Consider the following 21520-nt stretch of genomic DNA (forward strand, 5'->3'; position numbering starts at 1 on the left):
CGTTTGCCGAAGGGTGTGAAATATCACCAGATTGCCGGCGTTAGCCGAAGGGTGTGAAATATCACCAGATTGCCAGTTTTTACCAAAGGGTGTGAAATACCACCAGACAGTCCTGCTTCGAGCCAAATGGTGTGATGACACCAGATTATATTGCTTGTTTTGTGAAAATATTGGAACTGGTTTTGATTATTTTGACTATTGAATTATGCATGTTAGTATGTCATGATAACACTCAAATGTTACATACCGATATAACCTGTGTTATTCTTTACTGAGAGGTATCTCACTCCTACTGTATGTACATTTTTACAGGTTCTTTGAGTAATCGGAACTAGCGTTCTGGTGTAGGGAGCGTAGTGGCCGATGTACTGCGGTTAGCGCTTGGGTAAGTGCTAGGACTATATTTTGATGGGTTACCATTTTGGGATGTGTTGGGCACCCAGTTGTACTTTGCATGATAGAGTCTGTCTTTGCTCTTGTATAGACTCTGGTATGGTATTGCATATGTATATCTAAAATGACCTTTTTCACTGTGTATATGATTGTATTTGGATGTGTTTAGGGTGCGTGGGAACCCTACGGGGTCGGACCCTCAAATCTGTGGATGATTTGTATGATACAGGGACATGTTAGGTTACATTTTCACCTCTGGGTCCCATTTCAGGGTTCAGGGCATGACAATAAATGCCCGTTGAACTTAAACTGAACTTGAATACACTTATCCACCCAAACTTGCTACTAATTAATTATATTTTAAATTAAGCTTAACTGATATATTTATGAAATAAACATTCTTTAAATACAAATATGAAGTGGTGTAACAGTACTACCATGTAAACATCCTTTTATTCTACCAATGATATTAGCTTCTAATTAATGAATAATTTCGTAACTCTTATCTCTTAGCTCTTGATACTCGAAAACTGAAATAAAGAGACGAGATTAGATTTGTCAAATGAAAAATTAAGAAATTGGAAAAATGAGTAAAAAATGAAAACCAAAAGAGAGTCAAATTTAGTGGACGGTCATTTAATATCTTTATCATCACTTCTATGTGACCCTACAAGCTAACAAGAAAAATTTTAAAAGGACCTAATCCAAGTCTATGTATAAACAAGCCCAAACGAGTCTATACATGAACTTTTCACGAGAATAAATAAGTGTCGCGGGACAATACTGCAAAGGAGTAATAAAGGAAGACAATGACCTTGTATGTTGATTTTCAGGGATTTGTTGAGGTCGTCTTTTAGCCAAAAAGCTCCTTACTTTGTAAAGATGGAGGGAGGATTGTCATAGTATATACATAATCTTTCCCCACTTTTTTATGTAGAGAGGTTGTTTCCTTCAATTCGAACCCAAGGTCATTCAGTCACAAAAGAGCAACCTTACTCTTGATTCAAGACTTGTTCTCATGTAGGGATTAGTTACCCCATTTGTAATTCTTTAAGAATCTACATTATAAACTTGAACTCTTTGAGTGAATGTTTATTCAGTTACATCATTGGCTAAGTGAATGTTTGTCTTATTACATCATTGGTTAAGTAATATAATTGCATATTTAGTACATAGGAATCAAATTTTATCACTCAATATCTCTCTCTTTTTATTCAAAATTTCATCTCATTATTTTCTTACCCCAACCAAACACGACATAAGTGAACCATTTTATACTATTCAATGAAAGTTTGCTATGTTTGTAACTCTTACCTATTCAAATTCATGGTTGCATATATTATTGCTTACGTTATTAATTACAACTTTTATGCAAGTGACTTATGCAATGTTTTGTGCTAGCATGCTTGAACAAGTGAATGTTAGTTGACTTTGTTGGAGGAGGATGTCTTCGACAAGTACTATATGATGATTTCTAATGTCAAAACATTCAAGTCCATGACATTTAGTATTAGAACCATCCCTAAGGATGCTATTGTCATGTTGGTGGTGATAAAGTTCATAATATGTTCATAATCAAGATTCAATACAAAAGATTTTAATACAAAAGAGAGGGAGAAGGAGATTGCAAAAGAGGGAGAGAGAGAAGTCGCACGTAGGCAGCACTTAGCACACAACTACAATCCTTACTTCACAACACAATACCAAAGAATACATAATAGAATAAACCTAAACCTAATATATGTACATAGACTAAAATGCCCCTAGTTAAATATATATTATCTAACATCCCCTCTCAAACTCATGATGGCGCACCGAGAAGCATTGAGAGTTTGCCGAGTAGAAACTGGAAACAACTAATAGTGTGGTACTTTGTAAAAAAATCAGCCAACTGCATGGTAGAGGAAATGAATGAGAGAGAGAGAGACGGTACCAAGGAGAACATGATGACGTGTGAGATGACAATCAATTTCAATATGCTTAGTGTGTTCATGAAAGACAGAGTTATGAGCAATTTGAAAAGCACTAGTGTTGTCACAATACATAGGAGTGGGCTCAACAAGTAAGACACCCATGTCAGCAAGTAACTAATGCAACCAAACTATTTCCACAGTAGTTGAAGCCATGGCATGATACTCAGCCTCAATAGAAGAACAAGAAACTACAGATTGCTTCTTACTTTTCCAGGAAATGAGAGAGTTACCAAGAAAAATACAGAAACCAGTTGTCGACTTGCAGTCTGTAGTTTCTCCAGCTCAAATCAGCATCAGAATAAGCATGAAGTTTCAAAGTAGATGTAGAAGGAAGTAATATACTCTGATACAATGTCCCTCTAATATAACGTAAGATACGAAGAACAGTAGCCTAATGGATCATAGTGGGAAAGGAGACAAACTGACTCACAATATGAACTGCATGTAATATCACGTCGAGTGATGGAGAGATAAATCAAACTATCAACAATAGTACGGTATAAAGTTGAACCCGCCAATGGAACCCCATCAGAAGAGGTATAATGAACATTGAGTTCAAGAGGTGTAACGACTCGAAAAATAATATTATTTAAATTATAAAGAGGAAGGGAAATGAAAACAGGAACAGAAGGAGGCAGTGTTCATTAACGACATTGCATTTTAGATATAAAAACCCAAGGAATTTTCTAATGGCCTTGTCGACGAACATACGGGATTCGTCGACGAGGGTACAAGAAGGTCTCGTCGACGAAGGCATGTTTCGTTGACGAGAAGATACTGAGAGAATGTTTTGGGCATTTCTAAATTTCATCGATGAAGGGAATAGCTCGCCTCGACGAATTTTCTATTAGACTCATCGACGAGATGACGTGGCTCGTCGACGAAGGCCGCAATATATATAGCCCTAAATTTCGTTGAATTGCAGAAAAATCAACGAAAATATTCCTCTCTCTCTCTCCTACAGTCCTTCCCTCTTCTCTCTTCGATTTCGGCCCCGTTAGTCGCCGGATCGACTATCTAAGGCCACCACGACGCTCCTGGCGAAGTTCCCTTCAAGTTTACCAGGGCGGATTGTAAGTGGAATCAAGTTGAATTTCTCCCTAGAATCAGGGTAAGGCTTTTTATTCAGTTTTTGGCCTTCTGGTAGTTGTAGGAAATGATGGAGATAAAGAAATGATGATATTCTATTATGACGAATGTTGTTTTCAGGGTGTTGAGTAGGAAGCCATGCGGGTGTTGGATCAGTATACCATAGGGGCTTTTCAGTAGTCGGATAAGGGAAACATGCTATGTTAGGCAACCATATATGATTTCAGTACAAATTATATGCTTGTATTAACTTATTATTCAAAATATATATACAATTTTCAGAGCCTGGTAATATTAATATTTATTTGTGTGGCTTGAGTTGATAACATAAACAGTACTATATTTATAGAATTTGTGAATACCAAGTTTATAGTTATTAACAGAAATACCATGATATTTGCATGTTTATAGAATGACGAATTTTCAGTGTACAATATACTTAGATGTATGCATTTTCAGTAATTACAGAATAACACGTTTATCAATACCATAATGCCCTAATAAACAGATATTCATATAGCAGTTCAGTTATACATAAAACAGATTTCCAGTTAGTTTATTTAGAATTTCAGATAAATTCTATGAGGTTATGATTATTTTAGAAACCACAGTAAAAACAGTATATTATAGATATTAGCTACTTATATAGTATCAGACCTTAATGGATCAGACAGTAGAGCACGGTACCATAGCTACAGATATTCAGTTCAGAGTGCAACCACTTTGCTCAAACAGTAAGTGGTATGAGGTCGATCGTGCCTACGTCAGGACAAACTCTCCATCAAATATGGATTAAAGGGGCTGATTAGACTGTTGGAGTTCAGTTGACTTACCTTAGTCGACCAATCAGGATAAGTCCCACCTTCGGGCCGCACAACCCTGTCATGAGGGGTTAAATCATGACATACAGCCATTTAGAGAAAATTTCTCAGATATTATGAGTACTATCAGACTTTTAGAAATAGTAGTATTAATATGAAAAGTAATTTCATATAGATTGGCATATTCAGTTATGTAGTTAATGGTTTTATTATACGTTATGTAATATCAGCACTTTTGGATTCAATTAATCATATTATTCTTAAATTAGATTATTTTTACCAAACTATAGCTCAATAGCCACACCCTAGTAATAGCATGTTTCGTCTTACTGAGCGTTGGCTCATCCCAGTGTTGAATTGTTTTTCAGGTGAACTAGCTAGGCTAGCGGAACAAGCTCGCAGGTAGAGGGTCTATTGTACTGCCCTTTTGAGAGTGAGTATTATTTTAGAGTGGCATGTTTTGTAAACCCTTGGTATCTGTAAGGGTAGTTTTCGAGAGGACTGCAATGTTTGTTCCGTTGTGGGATGATTTAACACTTTGGTATTGTATTATGTGTGATTTTATTTTATATGATTGGCCTTCCGCTGTTTAGGTTAATGATCGAATTTAAAACTAGGGAAAAAGATTTTATTTTATTAGTAAGTCGTTTCAAGAGGAGTTTCTATAGTTCGAGTATCATTAAGACGAGCTTTTTGAATGACATCAACTGCATATTTAGATTGAAAGAGGAGATAAACCTTAGGAGAATAGGCTACCTCAATGCCAAAGAAGTATCTCAGGGGTCCCAAATCTTTCATTTCGAAGTGGTGGTGCAGCTTTGATTTCAATTCCGCAATCCCATCTGTATCATCGCCAGTTAAAATCATATCATCTACATAAAGAAGGAGAATAATACGCCCAGCAGATGTATAACGAGTAAACAAGGAAGAATCATGATCATTTGAGCGGAAGCCAAAAGAACAAATAACTTTAGAGAACTTTTCAAACCAAGCCCTTGGAGCTTGTTTAAGACCATACAAAGCTTTTCTCAGTCTACATACCTCCCCTAGACGATGAGAAACAACAGGGGTGGAGACATATAAACTTCTTCTTTGAGATCCTTTTTTAGGAAGGCATTCTTTACATCTAACTGTGAGAGGTTCCACTAGTTAATAGAAGTTACTGCAATCAAAGTACTTACAGATGCCATCGTAGCAACCGGTGCAAATGTCTCCTCATAATCAAAACCAACTTTTTGAGTAAACCCTTTTGTAACCAAACATACCTTATATCTTTTAACAGAACCCTCAAACTTAGTTTTGATCTTGTAGACCCAGCGACATCCCACTACCGTTTTATTAGGAGGAAGAGGTATCAACTCCCATGTGTCGGTCTTATACAAAGCAGCAAGTTCTTCATTCATATCATGTTGCCGAAGAGGGTCAAGAGCTGCCTCCTTATAAGAAGCAGACTCACAATGGGAATGAAGAGAAACTAAAAAAGTAGCAAAACTAGAAGAATAACAAGAATTAGATGCAAGAACATATGAATCAATATGAAAAGGAGGCTTACGCAGTCACGTTGGATAATGAGAAGATGCAGGGTCCACATGATCAGAAGATAAAGAGGAGTCCGCCAAGGAGGATGGGGGATTTGTACCTGCAGAAGAAAATGAAGGACAAGGAGAAGAAATAAGAGCAACTGAGGAAAACTCTAAATCAATATCACAAGTAAATGGATCAATATTTACAAGGTTATACTCATTTAAGATGCTAGAGCTTGTTGGAATAGAGAGGAAAGGAATGTGTTCAAGAAAGGTGACATGACGAGAAACATAAAGTTTTTGTGTTATGGGATCATAACAACGATATCCTTTTTGTCCATCACCATAACCAAGAAACACACACATAGAGGATCGTGCAGACAACTTAGAGCACTCAGTATAAGGATGAAGGACAAAGCATGTGTATGAAAATACTCTGGAGCCTTGCCGCATAATTTCTTATAAGGAGAGACTCTACAATTAAGAGCAGTAGGAATTCTGTTAATCAAATGTGTGGCAATTAGAACTGCTTCTCCCCAAAAAACTTTGGGAACATTACTAGAAAGGAGAAGGGATCGAGTTGTCTCATTGATGTGCCAATGTTTTCTTTCAGCCACACCATTTTTCTCAGGAGTGTATGTGCACGATGATTGATGTATGGTGCCATCAGAGGTGAGTTGAGTGGAAAACTCAGTAGAATTAAATTCCCCCCCCCTGTAACAACCTACTTAATAAACTAGTTTTTTTTATATATACTATGATAATCTACTTGCTCTGATACCAAATTAAGTAGCAAGAAGCGGAAATCATATAAACATAACCATATGTAAATATATATACACAATACCATACCATACAATACTAGAGTACTAACATGTTTCCCAAAATATACACATATATCTGTTCCCCAAAATACGCTCAACTATACTGGGATATACAAAAATCCTCCACAATACTCACTTCATTGACAGGGCACTACTAAAACCCCTCTATCTGCGAGCCTGGTTTGCTCGCCTACCTGGATCACTTGAAAAATGATTCAACACTGGGATGAGCCAACGCTCAGTAAGACGAAATATGCTATTACTAATGCGTGGCAAATGAGTTACAATATTATGAAAATATGTTTTCATATAATCATGTATAACTAAATATGAAAATACAGTACAAGTAATAAAAATCCACCACCCTTTTCATGTTGCTTAACATAATAGTATTGTAGGTTACTATTTAAAATACTTCTAGTGTATATAAGTATGTTCCTTGTTTCTGTAAATCTGTATATACGTAATAATAACTGAAAGCTTTCCCTGTAGATAACTGTGTGTCATGATTTAACCCCTCATGACAGGGTTGTGCGGCCCGTAGGAGGGATTTACCCTGGTTAGCCAACCAGGAATAAATCACTATACTCCATCGGTCTGATCTGCCCACCTTAACCCATATCTGATGGGCAGCCTGTCCATGTCAAGGGCCTAGGTGATCGACCTACTACCACGTATTATCTAAATAGGTGGTTGCACTCATAACATAACATAATATCTGTAGCAATGGTACCGTACTCTGTAACTGCATAGTCCAATAGGGTCTGATATTATATAATATATCTCTATATACCACTATCTGATTTACCATGATTCTGAAATAACCGTAATAACCATGATGCTGCATAAATTGTAATTGTAATTCATACGTCATAATACTGAGAATTGTATAATCATAACACTGATAACTGCATAATCATAGTACTGAAATTCGTATTATCATGGTGCTGAAATTCGTATAATCATGGTACTAGAATTCGTATGATCATGGTACTGAAATTCATAAAATCATGATACTAAAATTCATAAAACATATCTCCGTACTATATTCATATTCTCAAGCCACACCGTACTTTAATACATAATTTTCATAATTTAATAAACTATATAATATATCAAAATTTCCTAACATAGCATATTTCCCTTACCTAACTACTGGAAAGCCCCTATGGTATACTGACCTAACACCCACAGGGCCTCCTACACAACACCCTGAAAATAACATTTTTCAGAACAGAATATCAATATTTCTTCACCTACATCATTTCCTATAACTGTCATAAGGCCAAAAATGGACTAAAAGGCCTTACCCTGCATTTGGGATGAAATCCAACTTTGTTTCACCGATGATCTGCTCCAGTAGACTTGTAGAGAACTTCGCCAGGAGCCTCGTGGTGGCTTTGAATAGTCGATCCGGTGACTGGCGGGGCCGAAATTGAAGAGAGAAGGGAGAGGGGCCGTAGGAGAGAGAGAGAGAGAGAGAAGAAAAACAGAGCTGAAATTATGTGAAAAATGGGTTTTAGCACTATTTATACTGCAGGATTTGTTGACGAGCCACGTCACCTCGTCGATGAGTCCTTCAGTAAATTCATCGACGAACCTTACCCTTCGTCAACGAAATTCAGAGTAGCCCAAATCTTGCGCTCGGTATTTTCTTGTCGACGAGATCTTGCCTTCATCGACGAGGTCCTAAAGACCTTCATCGACGAACCCCTGTATTCGTCGACAAGTCCTGACAATTCCTTGAAATTATTATTATCCCCAAAATGCAATGTCGTCGACGAAGCCTACTGCCTCCTTCTGTTCCTGTTTTCATTTCTCTCCCTTATTATTATTAAATAATATTATTCTTTGGGTCACTACACCCCCCCCCCCAAATCGCACCTGAAACACGTAATGACAGTTGAATGTTGTGTTTGAACCAAATCACGAAACATTTTATAGATGCTAATGAAATCAAAACATTTTTTCATAAGGTATATCCAAGTAAAACGAGCATAAACATCAATGAAAGAAACATAATATCGGGACCCTCCATTTGAAGCAGTAGGAGCTGGTCCCCAAACATAAGAATGGATTAGATCAAAGGGTGCAAAAGACTCTGATGTACTCTTATTAAAGGACAAAACAGAGAATTTTGCAAGCTTACAACCACTACAATCAGAAAGGTTATGAGAAGATAAATTTCCTAAGACACCAGTGGAAGCCAAAAATCTCATTCGATAACTAGAAACACGTCCAAGACGTGAATGTCATAAATAAAAAGTAGAAGAATTAGAACGCAAACGAAAATAAGACAAGTCAACACTAGAACCAGCAAATTCTTTGACTTGAAGCTCTTCTAACACAAACAATCCCCCTTCCTACGGCCTGTCCCAATCAGCTTCTTAGAATGTGGATCCTGCACAAAACATGAGGTTGGAGTAAAAGAAACATAGTATCCACAATCACATAGTTGACTAATAGAAATCAAATTCAATGAGAGTTTAGGAATACAATAAACATCAGAAAAACACAAACAAGATGAAATGATGGAACCGGTACCTACCGATGGCATTGGGGTACCATTGGCAGCCAAAAAAGATGAAGGTGTCAAGGTAGAATGTAATGACCTACTAAATTTTTTTTTAATAATAAATACTATGAAATTTACACTGCTCTGATACCTTCTGATTTAAATCTAACCATCAACCTAAGCAGCGGGAAGTTGAATATGTAAAACATAACCACACATATATTACAATACCAGAGTGTCTGAGTGTTCTTCAAAATTTACATATACAACTATTCCAAAAATACCCTTAACTGAAACTAGGGCAATACAAAAATAATCTCCCATAATACTCACTTTATTGACAAGGCAGCACTGTAGCCCCCTCTATCTGCAAGTCTGATCAGCTCGCCTAGCGGGATCACCTGAAAAATATCAACTAAATGGAATGAGGTGGCGCTCAGTAAGAAGAAACATGCTATTATTAGTGTGTAGCAAGTGAGTCATATGTTCGTAAAATCTGATTAGAAATTACCATAAATAACAATACTGGAAAAACCTGTATACTTTTTTTTTTTTTTTAAAGAAGGGTTGTACCTCCATTTATTTATTAATAAACCCTCACTTTTAGTGGAGGAATACCATGGTTACAAGACAATCAATGGGAGAAAAAAAGATAAAACATTAAAGGCCTCTAAAAAAAACAACACGAACAACCAGCTAAAAAACAGGGTTACAATATAAAACATGCTAATGTAGCTTAACATAAACTGATTTGAAAGGATGTTCTATTCATAATACTAATAATATTTATAAGTATAACTATTTTCTATAAATCTGATTGTAATATGTATAATAACTGATAAAATTCCCTGGATGGATAACTGAAGTCATGAATTAACCCCTCATGACAGGGTTGTGCAGCCCGAAGGGTCCCCTAACCTAGCTGGCCGACCAGGGTAAGTCAACTGAACTCCGATAGTCAGATCAGCCCCCTCAACCCATATCTGATGAGGAGCATGTCCACAACATAGGCACGATCGACTTCTGAATACCACTTATTATCTGAATAGGGGTGCACTCTGAACTGAATATAGCTACGGTATCGAGTTCTGCTGACTAAATCTGGTCCATCAGGGTCTGATACTATATAAGTAACTGATATATCTAAAATACAGTTTTTGCCATGATTTTGTAACAACTGAAATAAACATAACATTATATAAACTGATTTGAATAAACTGGAAATACTGAATATCTAAGATATCTGCATAACTGAATAACTGAAATATCTGAGTAACTGTAGTAACTGAATGTTATGGTTCTGAGGTGTGTATATCATAATATTTTGAAAATACTGTAAAATACAAGTTTCTGTACGTATACTGTAAATCATGGTATTTTGAAAATCATATAAACCTTGTGCTGATATAATATTAACTCATGCCACACAACTAAATATCAATTTTATCAGGCTCTGAAAACTGTATATATGGTATAAATAATAATTTACTAAAAACATATGATTTGTACTAAATCATAATAAAATTGTCTAGCATAACATATTTCCCTTACCTGATTCCTACTAAAAATCCTCTACTGACACAGATCCTACTCCCGCAGGGTTCTCCACTCAACACCCTGAAAACAATATATCCCAGAATAAAATATCATTATTTCCTTGCTTGCTACATTTCCTACAACTACTGGAAAGCTAAATTTTGACAAATAGTCCTTACCCTGAATCTGGGATGAAATTCAACTCTGTCCCACCGACGATCCGTTCCAACAAAATTGGAGAGAACTTCCCCAAGAGCGTTGTGGTGGCCTCAAATCATCGATTCGACGAACGACGGGGCTGAAATCGAAGAGAGAGGGAAGAGGAACCATAAAAAGAGAAGAGAGAGAGAGAGTTCCACTGAATTTCTGCGTAAAATTTGAGTTTAACATTATTTATACTATGGGATTCGTCGACGAGCCACATCACCTCGTCGAGGAGGTCAAGAGGAAATTCATCAACGAACTCTCCCCTTCGTTGACAAAATTCAGAGTCACCCAGAACCTCCTCTCGATATCTTCTCATCGACGAGTCCAGTACGCAATGTCGTCGACGAAACCCGCTGCCTCCTTCTGTTACTGTTTCCCATTTACCATTTTCTTTATTATTTAAATACTATTATTCTTCGGTTCGTTTTACATATTATATACTTTTGCTCGTGTATTTGTCATCATCATAAAGGGGGAGATTGTTGACTTTACGAGTCCAATCCGGTTTTGATAATGAAAAATCACTTGGTATTTGATCTGTACATTGAGTTTGTGAACAGGACCTGTATTAAGCATGCACGGAAGGATAACGAGTCATGGAAGCCTTAAAGTAAAACATACATATCTTGGCAAGATCTATGGAACTCAAAGAGTACGAGAATCAAGATGCAAGCAACAAAGTTCAAGAACGTCATGGGAATGGGTACTTAGACCTCATGTATTTATATTTTCGTATAATTTAATTTGAGGCTCAACATATACCCTAGAATGACATTAGGACTCATGCATTTCATGAACATCATTAGGGTACATTCATGGACTTAGAAATATTGTTAAAACCTTGGAAAATGTTTTTATAAAAGAGCCAAGAAAGAGAGCAAAGCAGATTTTTAAATTAGAAAAGAAAAATTCAGAAAAAGGGTACTTCGGTAGCCTGAACTCAACCTCAGTCGCCTGAAAAAATTTTTTAGGAGCTTGAAGATTAAGTTCGGTAGCCTGAAGAATTAATGGGAAACACAAAATCTGGCTGAGGCACTTCGGTCGCCTAAACCTAGAACTTCAGGCGCCTAAACTTGCCACTTCAGGAGCCTAAGTCCTACTTCGGTTGCCTGAACCTGTATTCCAAGTTGATTTTTTGAAGCACTAAGGGACTTCGGTCGCCTGGACTTCAATCTCAGTCGCCTGAACTTGCAGGAAAACTTCAAAATATGATTTTTATTAAAAGGATTCCCGAGATATTTCTTTGATCCAACGGTTGAGATCAATTCTAAGAGTAAGACACTATATATACTGAATATCTAAACCCTATTACGTTAGCCAAACGAAAAGATAAGAGAAGAGAACTTCGGTTTGAAAGAGAATTGAGAAATTTGAGCATATTGATACACGATTGCCTGCACTCAAGCTTATATTCATCAATCTTAGGCAAATCTACTCCGAAAATCAAAGGGGATTTATTCACTCAACTTTATTTCTTCTTGGTATTGAGGTTTGGTTTATTCATTTAGCTTTTCCAAGAGACTCTCATATCAACATCTGATACTGAATATCTTTAGAGAAGTTTGGTATTGAGTTTTTTCATATTCATATAAAGATTATTTTTGACAAGTTGAATACTTGAGAAAGTTTTTATTTGGCTATTGTTTATAGAGTAATCATTCAAGTGTGTTCAAAGTTAAAGACATGACATTTTAGTTACTTCTAAACTAGTTGATTAGATATCCTAAGAAGTGCATAACTATATCTATACATATTGAAGGATATTTTTTGAAAATCATATATTAAGTTTTTGATCCTTGGTATTCTCATCATATATATATATACACACATTAGAGCAAATACTACCAAGATCACATTGAGATTGAACTCTTGAGAGAAATATTGTTTTGACAAAGTGTGTATCAAATATTTACAATCTTCAAAGCTATTTTTGTATTCAAAGATTTAAATTGAGTTCTCCAAAGTATTGATTCATACAAACATTTTGGGAGATTTGATAAAAAGAGAATTGTGTGTTGAAGCATATCATACATAAACAATTGTATCGTTTCATACATTCTGAGCTTTAACTTATATCATATGGTAAATGTATTAGGAATTTGAATTGTACTCATAAACTTTTGTTGGAAGCAATTTTGAGTGTTTTACAGATTCATTGTATTCACGATTCGGCTTGTGAACCGGTGTTTGAGGAGAGAGAGTTGTATCTCTTGTAAGCAGCGGAGTAAGAGAGAGTTGTACCTCTTGTAAGCAGCGGATTGTAAGGGAAGTTCCGTCCCAATTTAAAGAGCAGAGATTTTAGTGAAATCCTTGAGTGGTTGCTCAAGGCGAGGACGTAGGGCGAGTTGGCTGAACCTCGTAAAAACTGCGTTTGTCTTTTCTATTCCTTTTACTCTTTACCTTTAACACTACATTTAAATTGTTCGTATTGAATATGTTGGTTGAATAACATTGCACACAAGTAATTGGGTAATAAAAACTCATTGGTAAATTGAATTTGTAGGGATTAAATATACAAGTAGGGATTAAGTGGTAAATAGATTCAAAGAATTTTAAAATACCCAATTCACCCCCCCTCTTGGGATTACACCTAATTCAACACCAAGCGTATTGAGGTGGACATTCACTTCATTAGGGAAAAAGTTTATTCTGGGATTATCTCTCCCCACTTTATCTCCTCCAAAGGCCAGGTTGCTGATGTCTTCACCAAGTCTGTTGGCCCTAGTTTATTACAGACTGCTATCTCCAAGCTTCAACTTGTCAACATCTTTGTTCCAGTTTGAGGGGGAGTATTGAACATAGTGTATAGTTTTAGTCCCATGTCGGAATGTTAGGATAACCTCACTCTCTTATATAGCTATATATATACATCTCCAAGTTGTAAGCAAAACACACAAAGTGAAATTCACTTCCGCTTGTAAAGTTCTCTCTTTTACTTTCTTCTATTTGACTCTATATTTTCGAAAATTTACAAAACTTAAGATTAGGATTATGGCTGAGATTCTTTGACCCTTAATTGAAGGGATTTGTATCTATAATCCCTCCCATTTGTCTCTCTAATTTACATCTCATGCCAACTGTTATAATGTTCCTTAAGTCTTCCAAAAAATTCTTTGATAATAAATTTACAATATGATTAAGGTCATCAATCCTAATACTCCAAACCATATGTAAAGTACTAAAGTCAATACATAAGTAGCTTAAACCATTTTTGTTAAATAGGCATTATTCAAACAGTAGGTAGATGATTCTAGTGCAATCCAAACCCTAAAAACTTTAGTTATAAAAAAAAAACTCTAAAAATTTATTAGAAGTAACATGGAATTTGATTATTTGTTGAAATTTATTAAGTGTATTTGGGAGCATGTATTTCGGGTCATAAGTTTGTATTCGAGTGGATTTGGAAAATTTCAATACAATTTAATACAACAATTTGTCTAAATTCGTACAAATCTAAATCAAAAGCATGAAATCCAAGCTCCCAAACACAAGGTTTTTTTTTTTTTTAAGAATGACGACACCTCCATTTATTTATTGATAACCCTCACTTTTGGGGGAGGAATACCGTGGTTACAAGCCAAGCAATGGGAGATTACAAAGACAAAACTTTAAAGGCCTCCCAAACAAAAAAACAACACCCACATCCAGTCCAAAAACTGGGTTACAAGTCCAACCAAACCAAAAAAAAACAAGAACCTGCAAAAACAAACCTCACGCAACAAAACAAACAAAAGATAAACAACATAAAGCATAAACCAATACCAACAGGAAATCAGCTCAACATACCTTATATAAGCCGTACCCATCTTCTCCAATTTATACAAACCATTAATAACTCTAGGGAGTTGACCACTATTCGTAAACAAATTATTCCCCCCCAAAGCACCTTGTTGAGCCAAGGCATCTGCCACTTTGTTCCCTTCTTTATACCAATGATTTATCGAAAAGTCTACTCCCTCCAATAAACCAATAAGCTGCTCCCAAAAATTCCACAAATACCACAAGAAGCACTTACTGGATCTTATTCAATTTACTACAATATTCGAATCATATTCAATATCAATACTGGTATGGCCCAAATTTTTGCAAATGTTTATTCTCTCCAACACCGCTCTCAATTCAGCTTCATTATTTGAACAAGAACCAAAATATTTTGAAAAACCAAAAACAAAAGAACCTGTATGGTCTCTAAGGATGCCGCCACCACCACCTGGCGGCCCTGGGTTCCCTAAGCTGCTCCTGTCCAAGTTTAGTTTCAACCTCCATTGCCTCGGTTTTAGCCATCTCACACATTGCATAATTTTAATTCTTTTATTCACAATTTGCACTTCTAGATTCTGCAATATCCAAAAATCAACATCCTTTAACTGAGCCATTCTTGTCATGTTCCTACTCAAAACCCCCACCCAATACTTAATGGACAACCACACATCTGTACTACTCTTCAATTTCCCCTCTATTCTAGTTGCACATCTCCTTCTCCACAGCCTCCGAACTACTAAACAAGGAATCAAACCCATCAATGATCCTAATTGAGAGACTCCGGAAGCCCTATTAAATCACATTTGGACTCTTTCTTTCCAACTTTGTTGCCTAAGGAAAGGTACACCTACCTCCACCGAAACCTTCCTCCAAACCTCAGTAGCAAGGTCTCCCTTATTTAACACATGCTCCATGTCTTCTAGCTGCCTCATCTCACAACAATTACATGCTGAAGCAAGAGAAACCCCCACCCTTCTTACCTTTTCATCAATGCTTAAGAACTCAAAAGCGGCCTTCCACATACATATAACAATTTTCTTCGGTAACCATTTATTCCAAACCACTTTGCCCAAATAAATTTTGGAGCTCTAACTCTGATAACCTCCCATGCGGACTTTGTATTAAAGCAATCATCCTTTTCTAAGAGCCATAATAGTATGTCCGAAGAGTTTCTAAGATTTCCCACCTTTTCCACCACTTCTTCCGCTTTATTAAACCCCATAATCCTCTACAAATTTTCCACATCCCGTGCATTATTAATAACCAAATCTTTTAATCTGATATGTGAATGTACACCATTTGGACAATCTGCAAACAAAGGTCCCGAATCTAAAAACTTATCATACCACAATTTTACATTTCCTTCTCTAACCTTCCACTTAGATTTACTTAATAGTTCAGGCATACCCTGCAGAACTTTCCTCCAAAATGAAGAATCCGATCCATGAGGTTTGCAAAGAGCAATATGTTCTCCTTTCACATATTTAGCTTTAAAAAATCTAGCCCATAAAGAATTTTGAGTTAATAAATGCCAACTAAACTTCATGAACAAAAACTGTTGCACTTCCAAAATGTCCCTTACTCCTATGCCCCCCTTCTCCACAGGAACACACAATTTCTTCCAAGCCCTCCATTTCATTTTTTCTTTTCCATCCTTAAATCCCCCAAAAAAGAAGCAAACATGCCTTATAACTTTTTTACACCAGTTTCGGGGCATTTAAACAGCTAATAGATGTAATGACATACTCGAAAGCACATGTCTCAACAAAACTAGACGACCTCCTTAAGACAACAATCTACTTTTCTAACCCTCAACTCTCTTACTGATTTTTTAAATTAAAGGGTCAAAATGACAGCCTTTCAATTTACCATCCACTATCGGAACACCCAAATATGTAAAAGGGAATTTACCTTCAATAAAACTAATCTCTTGAAGAATTTCTGCCTTCCTCTGAACACCCAACTTCTTTGAGAAAAAAATAGATGATTTATCTTTATTCACCCTTTGGCCAGTTTAGTTTTCATACACCTTAATCACCTCTATTAACTATCTAACAGGTTTTTTTTTCCAGCATTAGCAAATATAACAACATCATCCGCGTACATTAAGTGCGATATAATAGGTGCACCACATGGATGTGCAAACGGTAAAATTTGCTTCTCAAACAACTTTTTTGAATTAATTTAGAAAGAACTTCTTCCATGATGATGAAAATATATGGCGACAACGGATCCCCTTACCTCAAGCCCCTTTTTGACTTGAAGAAACCTCTATAAGTGTCATGCATTATGACAGAAAACCATGGAGTAGAAATATAATTCTAAATCAACTTACAAAACCAATCTGGAAAACCAAGAGCATGGAAAATTTGATCTACTACCTACCACTCCACTCGATCATACGCTTTGCTCATATCCAGCTTTAGCATTATATTACCTCTTCTCACCTGCCTATATAATAATTTTGTCATCTCCTGAGCAAGCGTTATATTTTCAAAAATACTCATCCCTTTCACAAACGCACCTTGTTTTAAAGATATTAAATCACCCATCACCAACGAAAGCTTACTAACAAGGATTTTGGACAAAATTTTATAAATTATGTTACAAAGGCTTATTGGCCGAAATTTATCAAAAGACTGCGGATCCTTTACTTTAGGAATAAGCACTATATAAGAGGAACAACAATACCGAGGCAACATATCACCTCTGAAGAATTCTCTTATCGCATCCATCACATCATTTTTAATAATCTTCCAACAGGTAATATAGAAAGAAGACCCAAACCCATCCGATCCCGGACTACTATTCACAGAAATAGAAGAAATAGCTTTATAAACCTCCTCCTCAGTCGGATCTTCCCTCAACTGACCAATAGACTCCTCAGAAACCACTGAATGGATAATACCATCCAGATTTGACCTTTGCACTGAACTATTTTGCCTTAAGAACTGCTCAAAATAATTCACAGCCTCATCATGGACCATCTGCATATTTTCCAACACCGAACCATCAAGAAGTACCATTGAATTTACACAAGAATTACGCTTTTTTTGCGTAATCACAGCATAAAAAAACTTTGAATTCTGATCACCATCAATCAACCATTTCATCTTTACTTACTGCGCCAACCTAGTCTCTTCCCTTCTATACCATACCTCCAATTCAGCCTTAGAAACAAGGAACTCTTCTTCAATTGATTCTGAGTACTCCGTCTATAGTAAATTCTCATATTTTTCCACCCTTTCCTCAAACTCTTGAATAAAGCCACCAACACGACTAAAAGTCTATTTATTCCACACCCTAAACCTTTGTTTTAGCCTTTTCAATTTACCTGCCAATTTACACAATCCTGAATCCGCCACAACGTGATCTCTCCAAGATGATTCAACCATTTTCAAAAAATCCCCATGCGACGTCCACATGTTCTGAAACCTAAAAGGTGCTGGCCCATACCTCTCCATACTCGCACACAACTGTAATATGATAAGAGAGTGATTCAAAGTATTTCTTTTCAACAAAGATGTCTTAGCTTCACCGTACTTTATAGAAAAAAATTATTAATTAGCACCCTGTCTAGTTTCGCCCAACTTCTTGTCAAACCTTGTTGGCTGTTACACCATGAAAATTGATTTCCTTCGAATTTGAGGTCTAATAATCCACAACTATTAATACAACCATTGAATTTAGCCATAGACGAACCCAAGCGAGGTCTACTTCCCACCCTTTCCTTATCTGATCGAATTACATTAAAATCTCCCATAACAACCTAAGCCACATCAAAACTCGACATCCCCTGAAGCTGATCCCATAAATCTCTTCTCTCAATATGATAACATTTAGCATATACAAAAGTAAGACGCAGAGAGTCTCTATCCTCTGTTAACAAAACTGTCACACATTGATTTGAGGCACCCACCCAATCCACTTTAACATCATCTTTACAGAACAGCCAAATCTTCTCACCTTCCTCTACATTAGAGCAAAAATTAGTAAATTGTAAATACACTGCCCACCTTCGTATCTTTTCTATATCTTGAAAAGGTTCCGAAACTGCCAAAATCGAAACTTTCTGATCTTTCAAAATTTGTTTCAATCTTCTCTTCAACGTGCCCAACCCTCTTATATTCTAAAACATAATTTTGTCAATCATAAGTTTAAATTTTGAGGCACTGCCTTAGCCCTCTTAGACTTTCTCACTTGTCCATCATCTTTATTCCTTCATTCTGATTTACCCACTGTCACATTACCTGGATAAGAGTAATATTCTTTTTGAGTATCAATGCAAACCTCCATATCTCCCTCAGATAACACATCATAATTATCCTTACACACTACACACTACACCTTCCACATCCCTCTCTCTCTCATCCACCTCCTCCACCAAAATCACCTCCCCATCCTTGTCCTTTTCAACTTTTCCCCTCCTCCCTTGATAAACAACTCCGATTTCCCGGGCAGAGCTAGAACAACCTTCCAGTTCTACTTGCACCCTTACCACCCCTGCCTTCTGGTCTTGACAACGATCTGCTTTCTTTCCACTATTTTTCTCTACCAAATTAACTTCATCCACTTTTTGAGTACCCACATTATTAACCTCATTCACCATTTCTTTATTTTTCTCAATCACATTCGACGGACCACTCATGTTTCCATCCTTCTTCTCCTCCACCCTCTGATCCTGAATCTTCAAAACAGGACCTTCCTCTTCAATTATCATATTCTCTTTTCTACCCACTTCTTTCCAAACCATCTCATCTCCCTCCTTGCTCATACCTACCTTCCTTTTATCCTTAGACTTACCTCCAAACCGATATACTACTTCAGTGTGACCTTGCCTACAACATTTATTACAATAGAAACCTCTCTTCGCATATATTGCCCTTTGCCAATTCTGCATTTGTCCTACCACCAACGGAAAACCCTCCACAGGATCCTTCTGCAAATCCACTTCAACACATAATCTCACACCAGTGGCTCGTGTTCTATATAATGTGGCATTATCCGTCCCTAAGAATCTACCAAATCTAGTGGCAAAACTTTGTAAACAATCCATTCTATATAAATGCAAAGGCAGACCTGGTAAAAAAATCCACTAAGGTGCGATCTATGGATCCTTGTTGACATCAAAATTCACGGACATTTTAAAAAATCGAAATTGGTACCCTACCACCCATCTTCCTTCTCGTGCCCATGCATGAATGTAGTCCTTTTCGTTTACCAAATGCAACAGAACATGATAGTTGTCCATAAAACTTATCATTGAGACTTCAGAGAGACCCCAGGATTGGATAATATGCCTCCGAAGGACATCTATAAACGACCTTCCAGAAAGAAATTTAAGCACCAACGCAAACTTCAGATGCTCAGCAACCTTTTCCATCTCCACATTCAAGAAAACAAAACCTAATTCCCCATTAATTAGTTCTGGTTTCCTCAATGGGATTTTGAATTTTAAAGATGGAATTGGTGTAACAACCTGCTATTTAACTGGGATTTTTTTTTTATACCGTAACATTTATAATGCTCTGATACCAAACTGGATTAAACCCAACCTATAACCTAGGCAACGAGAAGTAAAAATCAAATAACATAACCATATATAATTATATACAATACTAGAGTGCTAAAATGTTTCCCAAAATATACATATATGATTATTTCCCAAAAATACCCACAACTGGCTAGGGCTATGCAAAAATACTCCCAAAAATACTCACTCTATTATCAGGGTAATGCTGAGGCCCCTCTATCTGTGAGCTTGGTCTGCTCGCCTACCTAGATCACTTGAAAAATGTTAAAGTAATGGGATGAGCGAACGCTCAGTAAGACGAAATATGCTATTGCTAGTGTGTGGCAATTGAGCTACAATATTGTGAAAATCTATAACTATATAATCATGTATCCCCGAATCTGTAAAAACAATACCAGTAATATAAACCATCACTTTTTCCCGTTGCTTATCTATCTGTACTTTAGATTTCTACTCAAAATACTTCTAATATATATATATATATTTTGTCTCTGTAAATCTGTATAAACATAGTAATAACTGAAAACTTCCCTGTGGATAACTGTGTATCATGATTTAACCTCTCATGATAAGGTTGTGCGGCCCGTAGGGGGGATCTATCCTGGCTGGCCAACCAGGAATAAATCACTATACTCCATCAGTCTGATTAGCCCTCCTCAACCCATATTTGATGGGGAGCCTATCCACTCGTGGACTCTATACGATTGACCTTTATACCATGTATTATCCGAATAGGTGGTTGCACTCTATATACTGTATGTAGCTATGGTACCGTGCTCTGTAAGCTGTATGGCCCAGCAAGGTTTGATACTATATAATACATCTCTATATACAACTATCTGTTTTACCATGATTCTGTAATAACTGTATAAACCATGACGCTATAGAAAACTGTATTTATATCAACTGTGTTTCTGTAATTAATTGTAAATCTGTATGTCATGGTACTGTAAAACTGTATAATCATGGTATTTCTGTAATTTCTGTAAAATATATTCACTGTCTGTATATTCTATAAATCATATCTCTGAAAAATATTGTAAAGCATGTCTCTATACTTTATTTATATTCTTAAACCACATAGTAATTTAAAACATATTATACATAATGGATAAACTGTAAAACTGTATTAATTCCTGCTGTGAATAATAATCTGGTATATATATATATACTATACTGAAAATCATACTAAATTTTCCTAACATAACATATTTCCGTTACTTGCCTATTAAAAGCGCTTATCGTATATCGGTTCTACCCCCGCAGGGCTCTCCACTCAACACCCTGAAAACAACATTCGTCATAATAGAATATCAATATTTCTTTACCTACATCATTTCCTAC

This window comes from Malania oleifera, chromosome 12, assembly GCF_029873635.1.
Source record: "Malania oleifera isolate guangnan ecotype guangnan chromosome 12, ASM2987363v1, whole genome shotgun sequence".
NCBI classification, from domain to species: Eukaryota; Viridiplantae; Streptophyta; class Magnoliopsida; order Santalales; family Ximeniaceae; genus Malania; species Malania oleifera.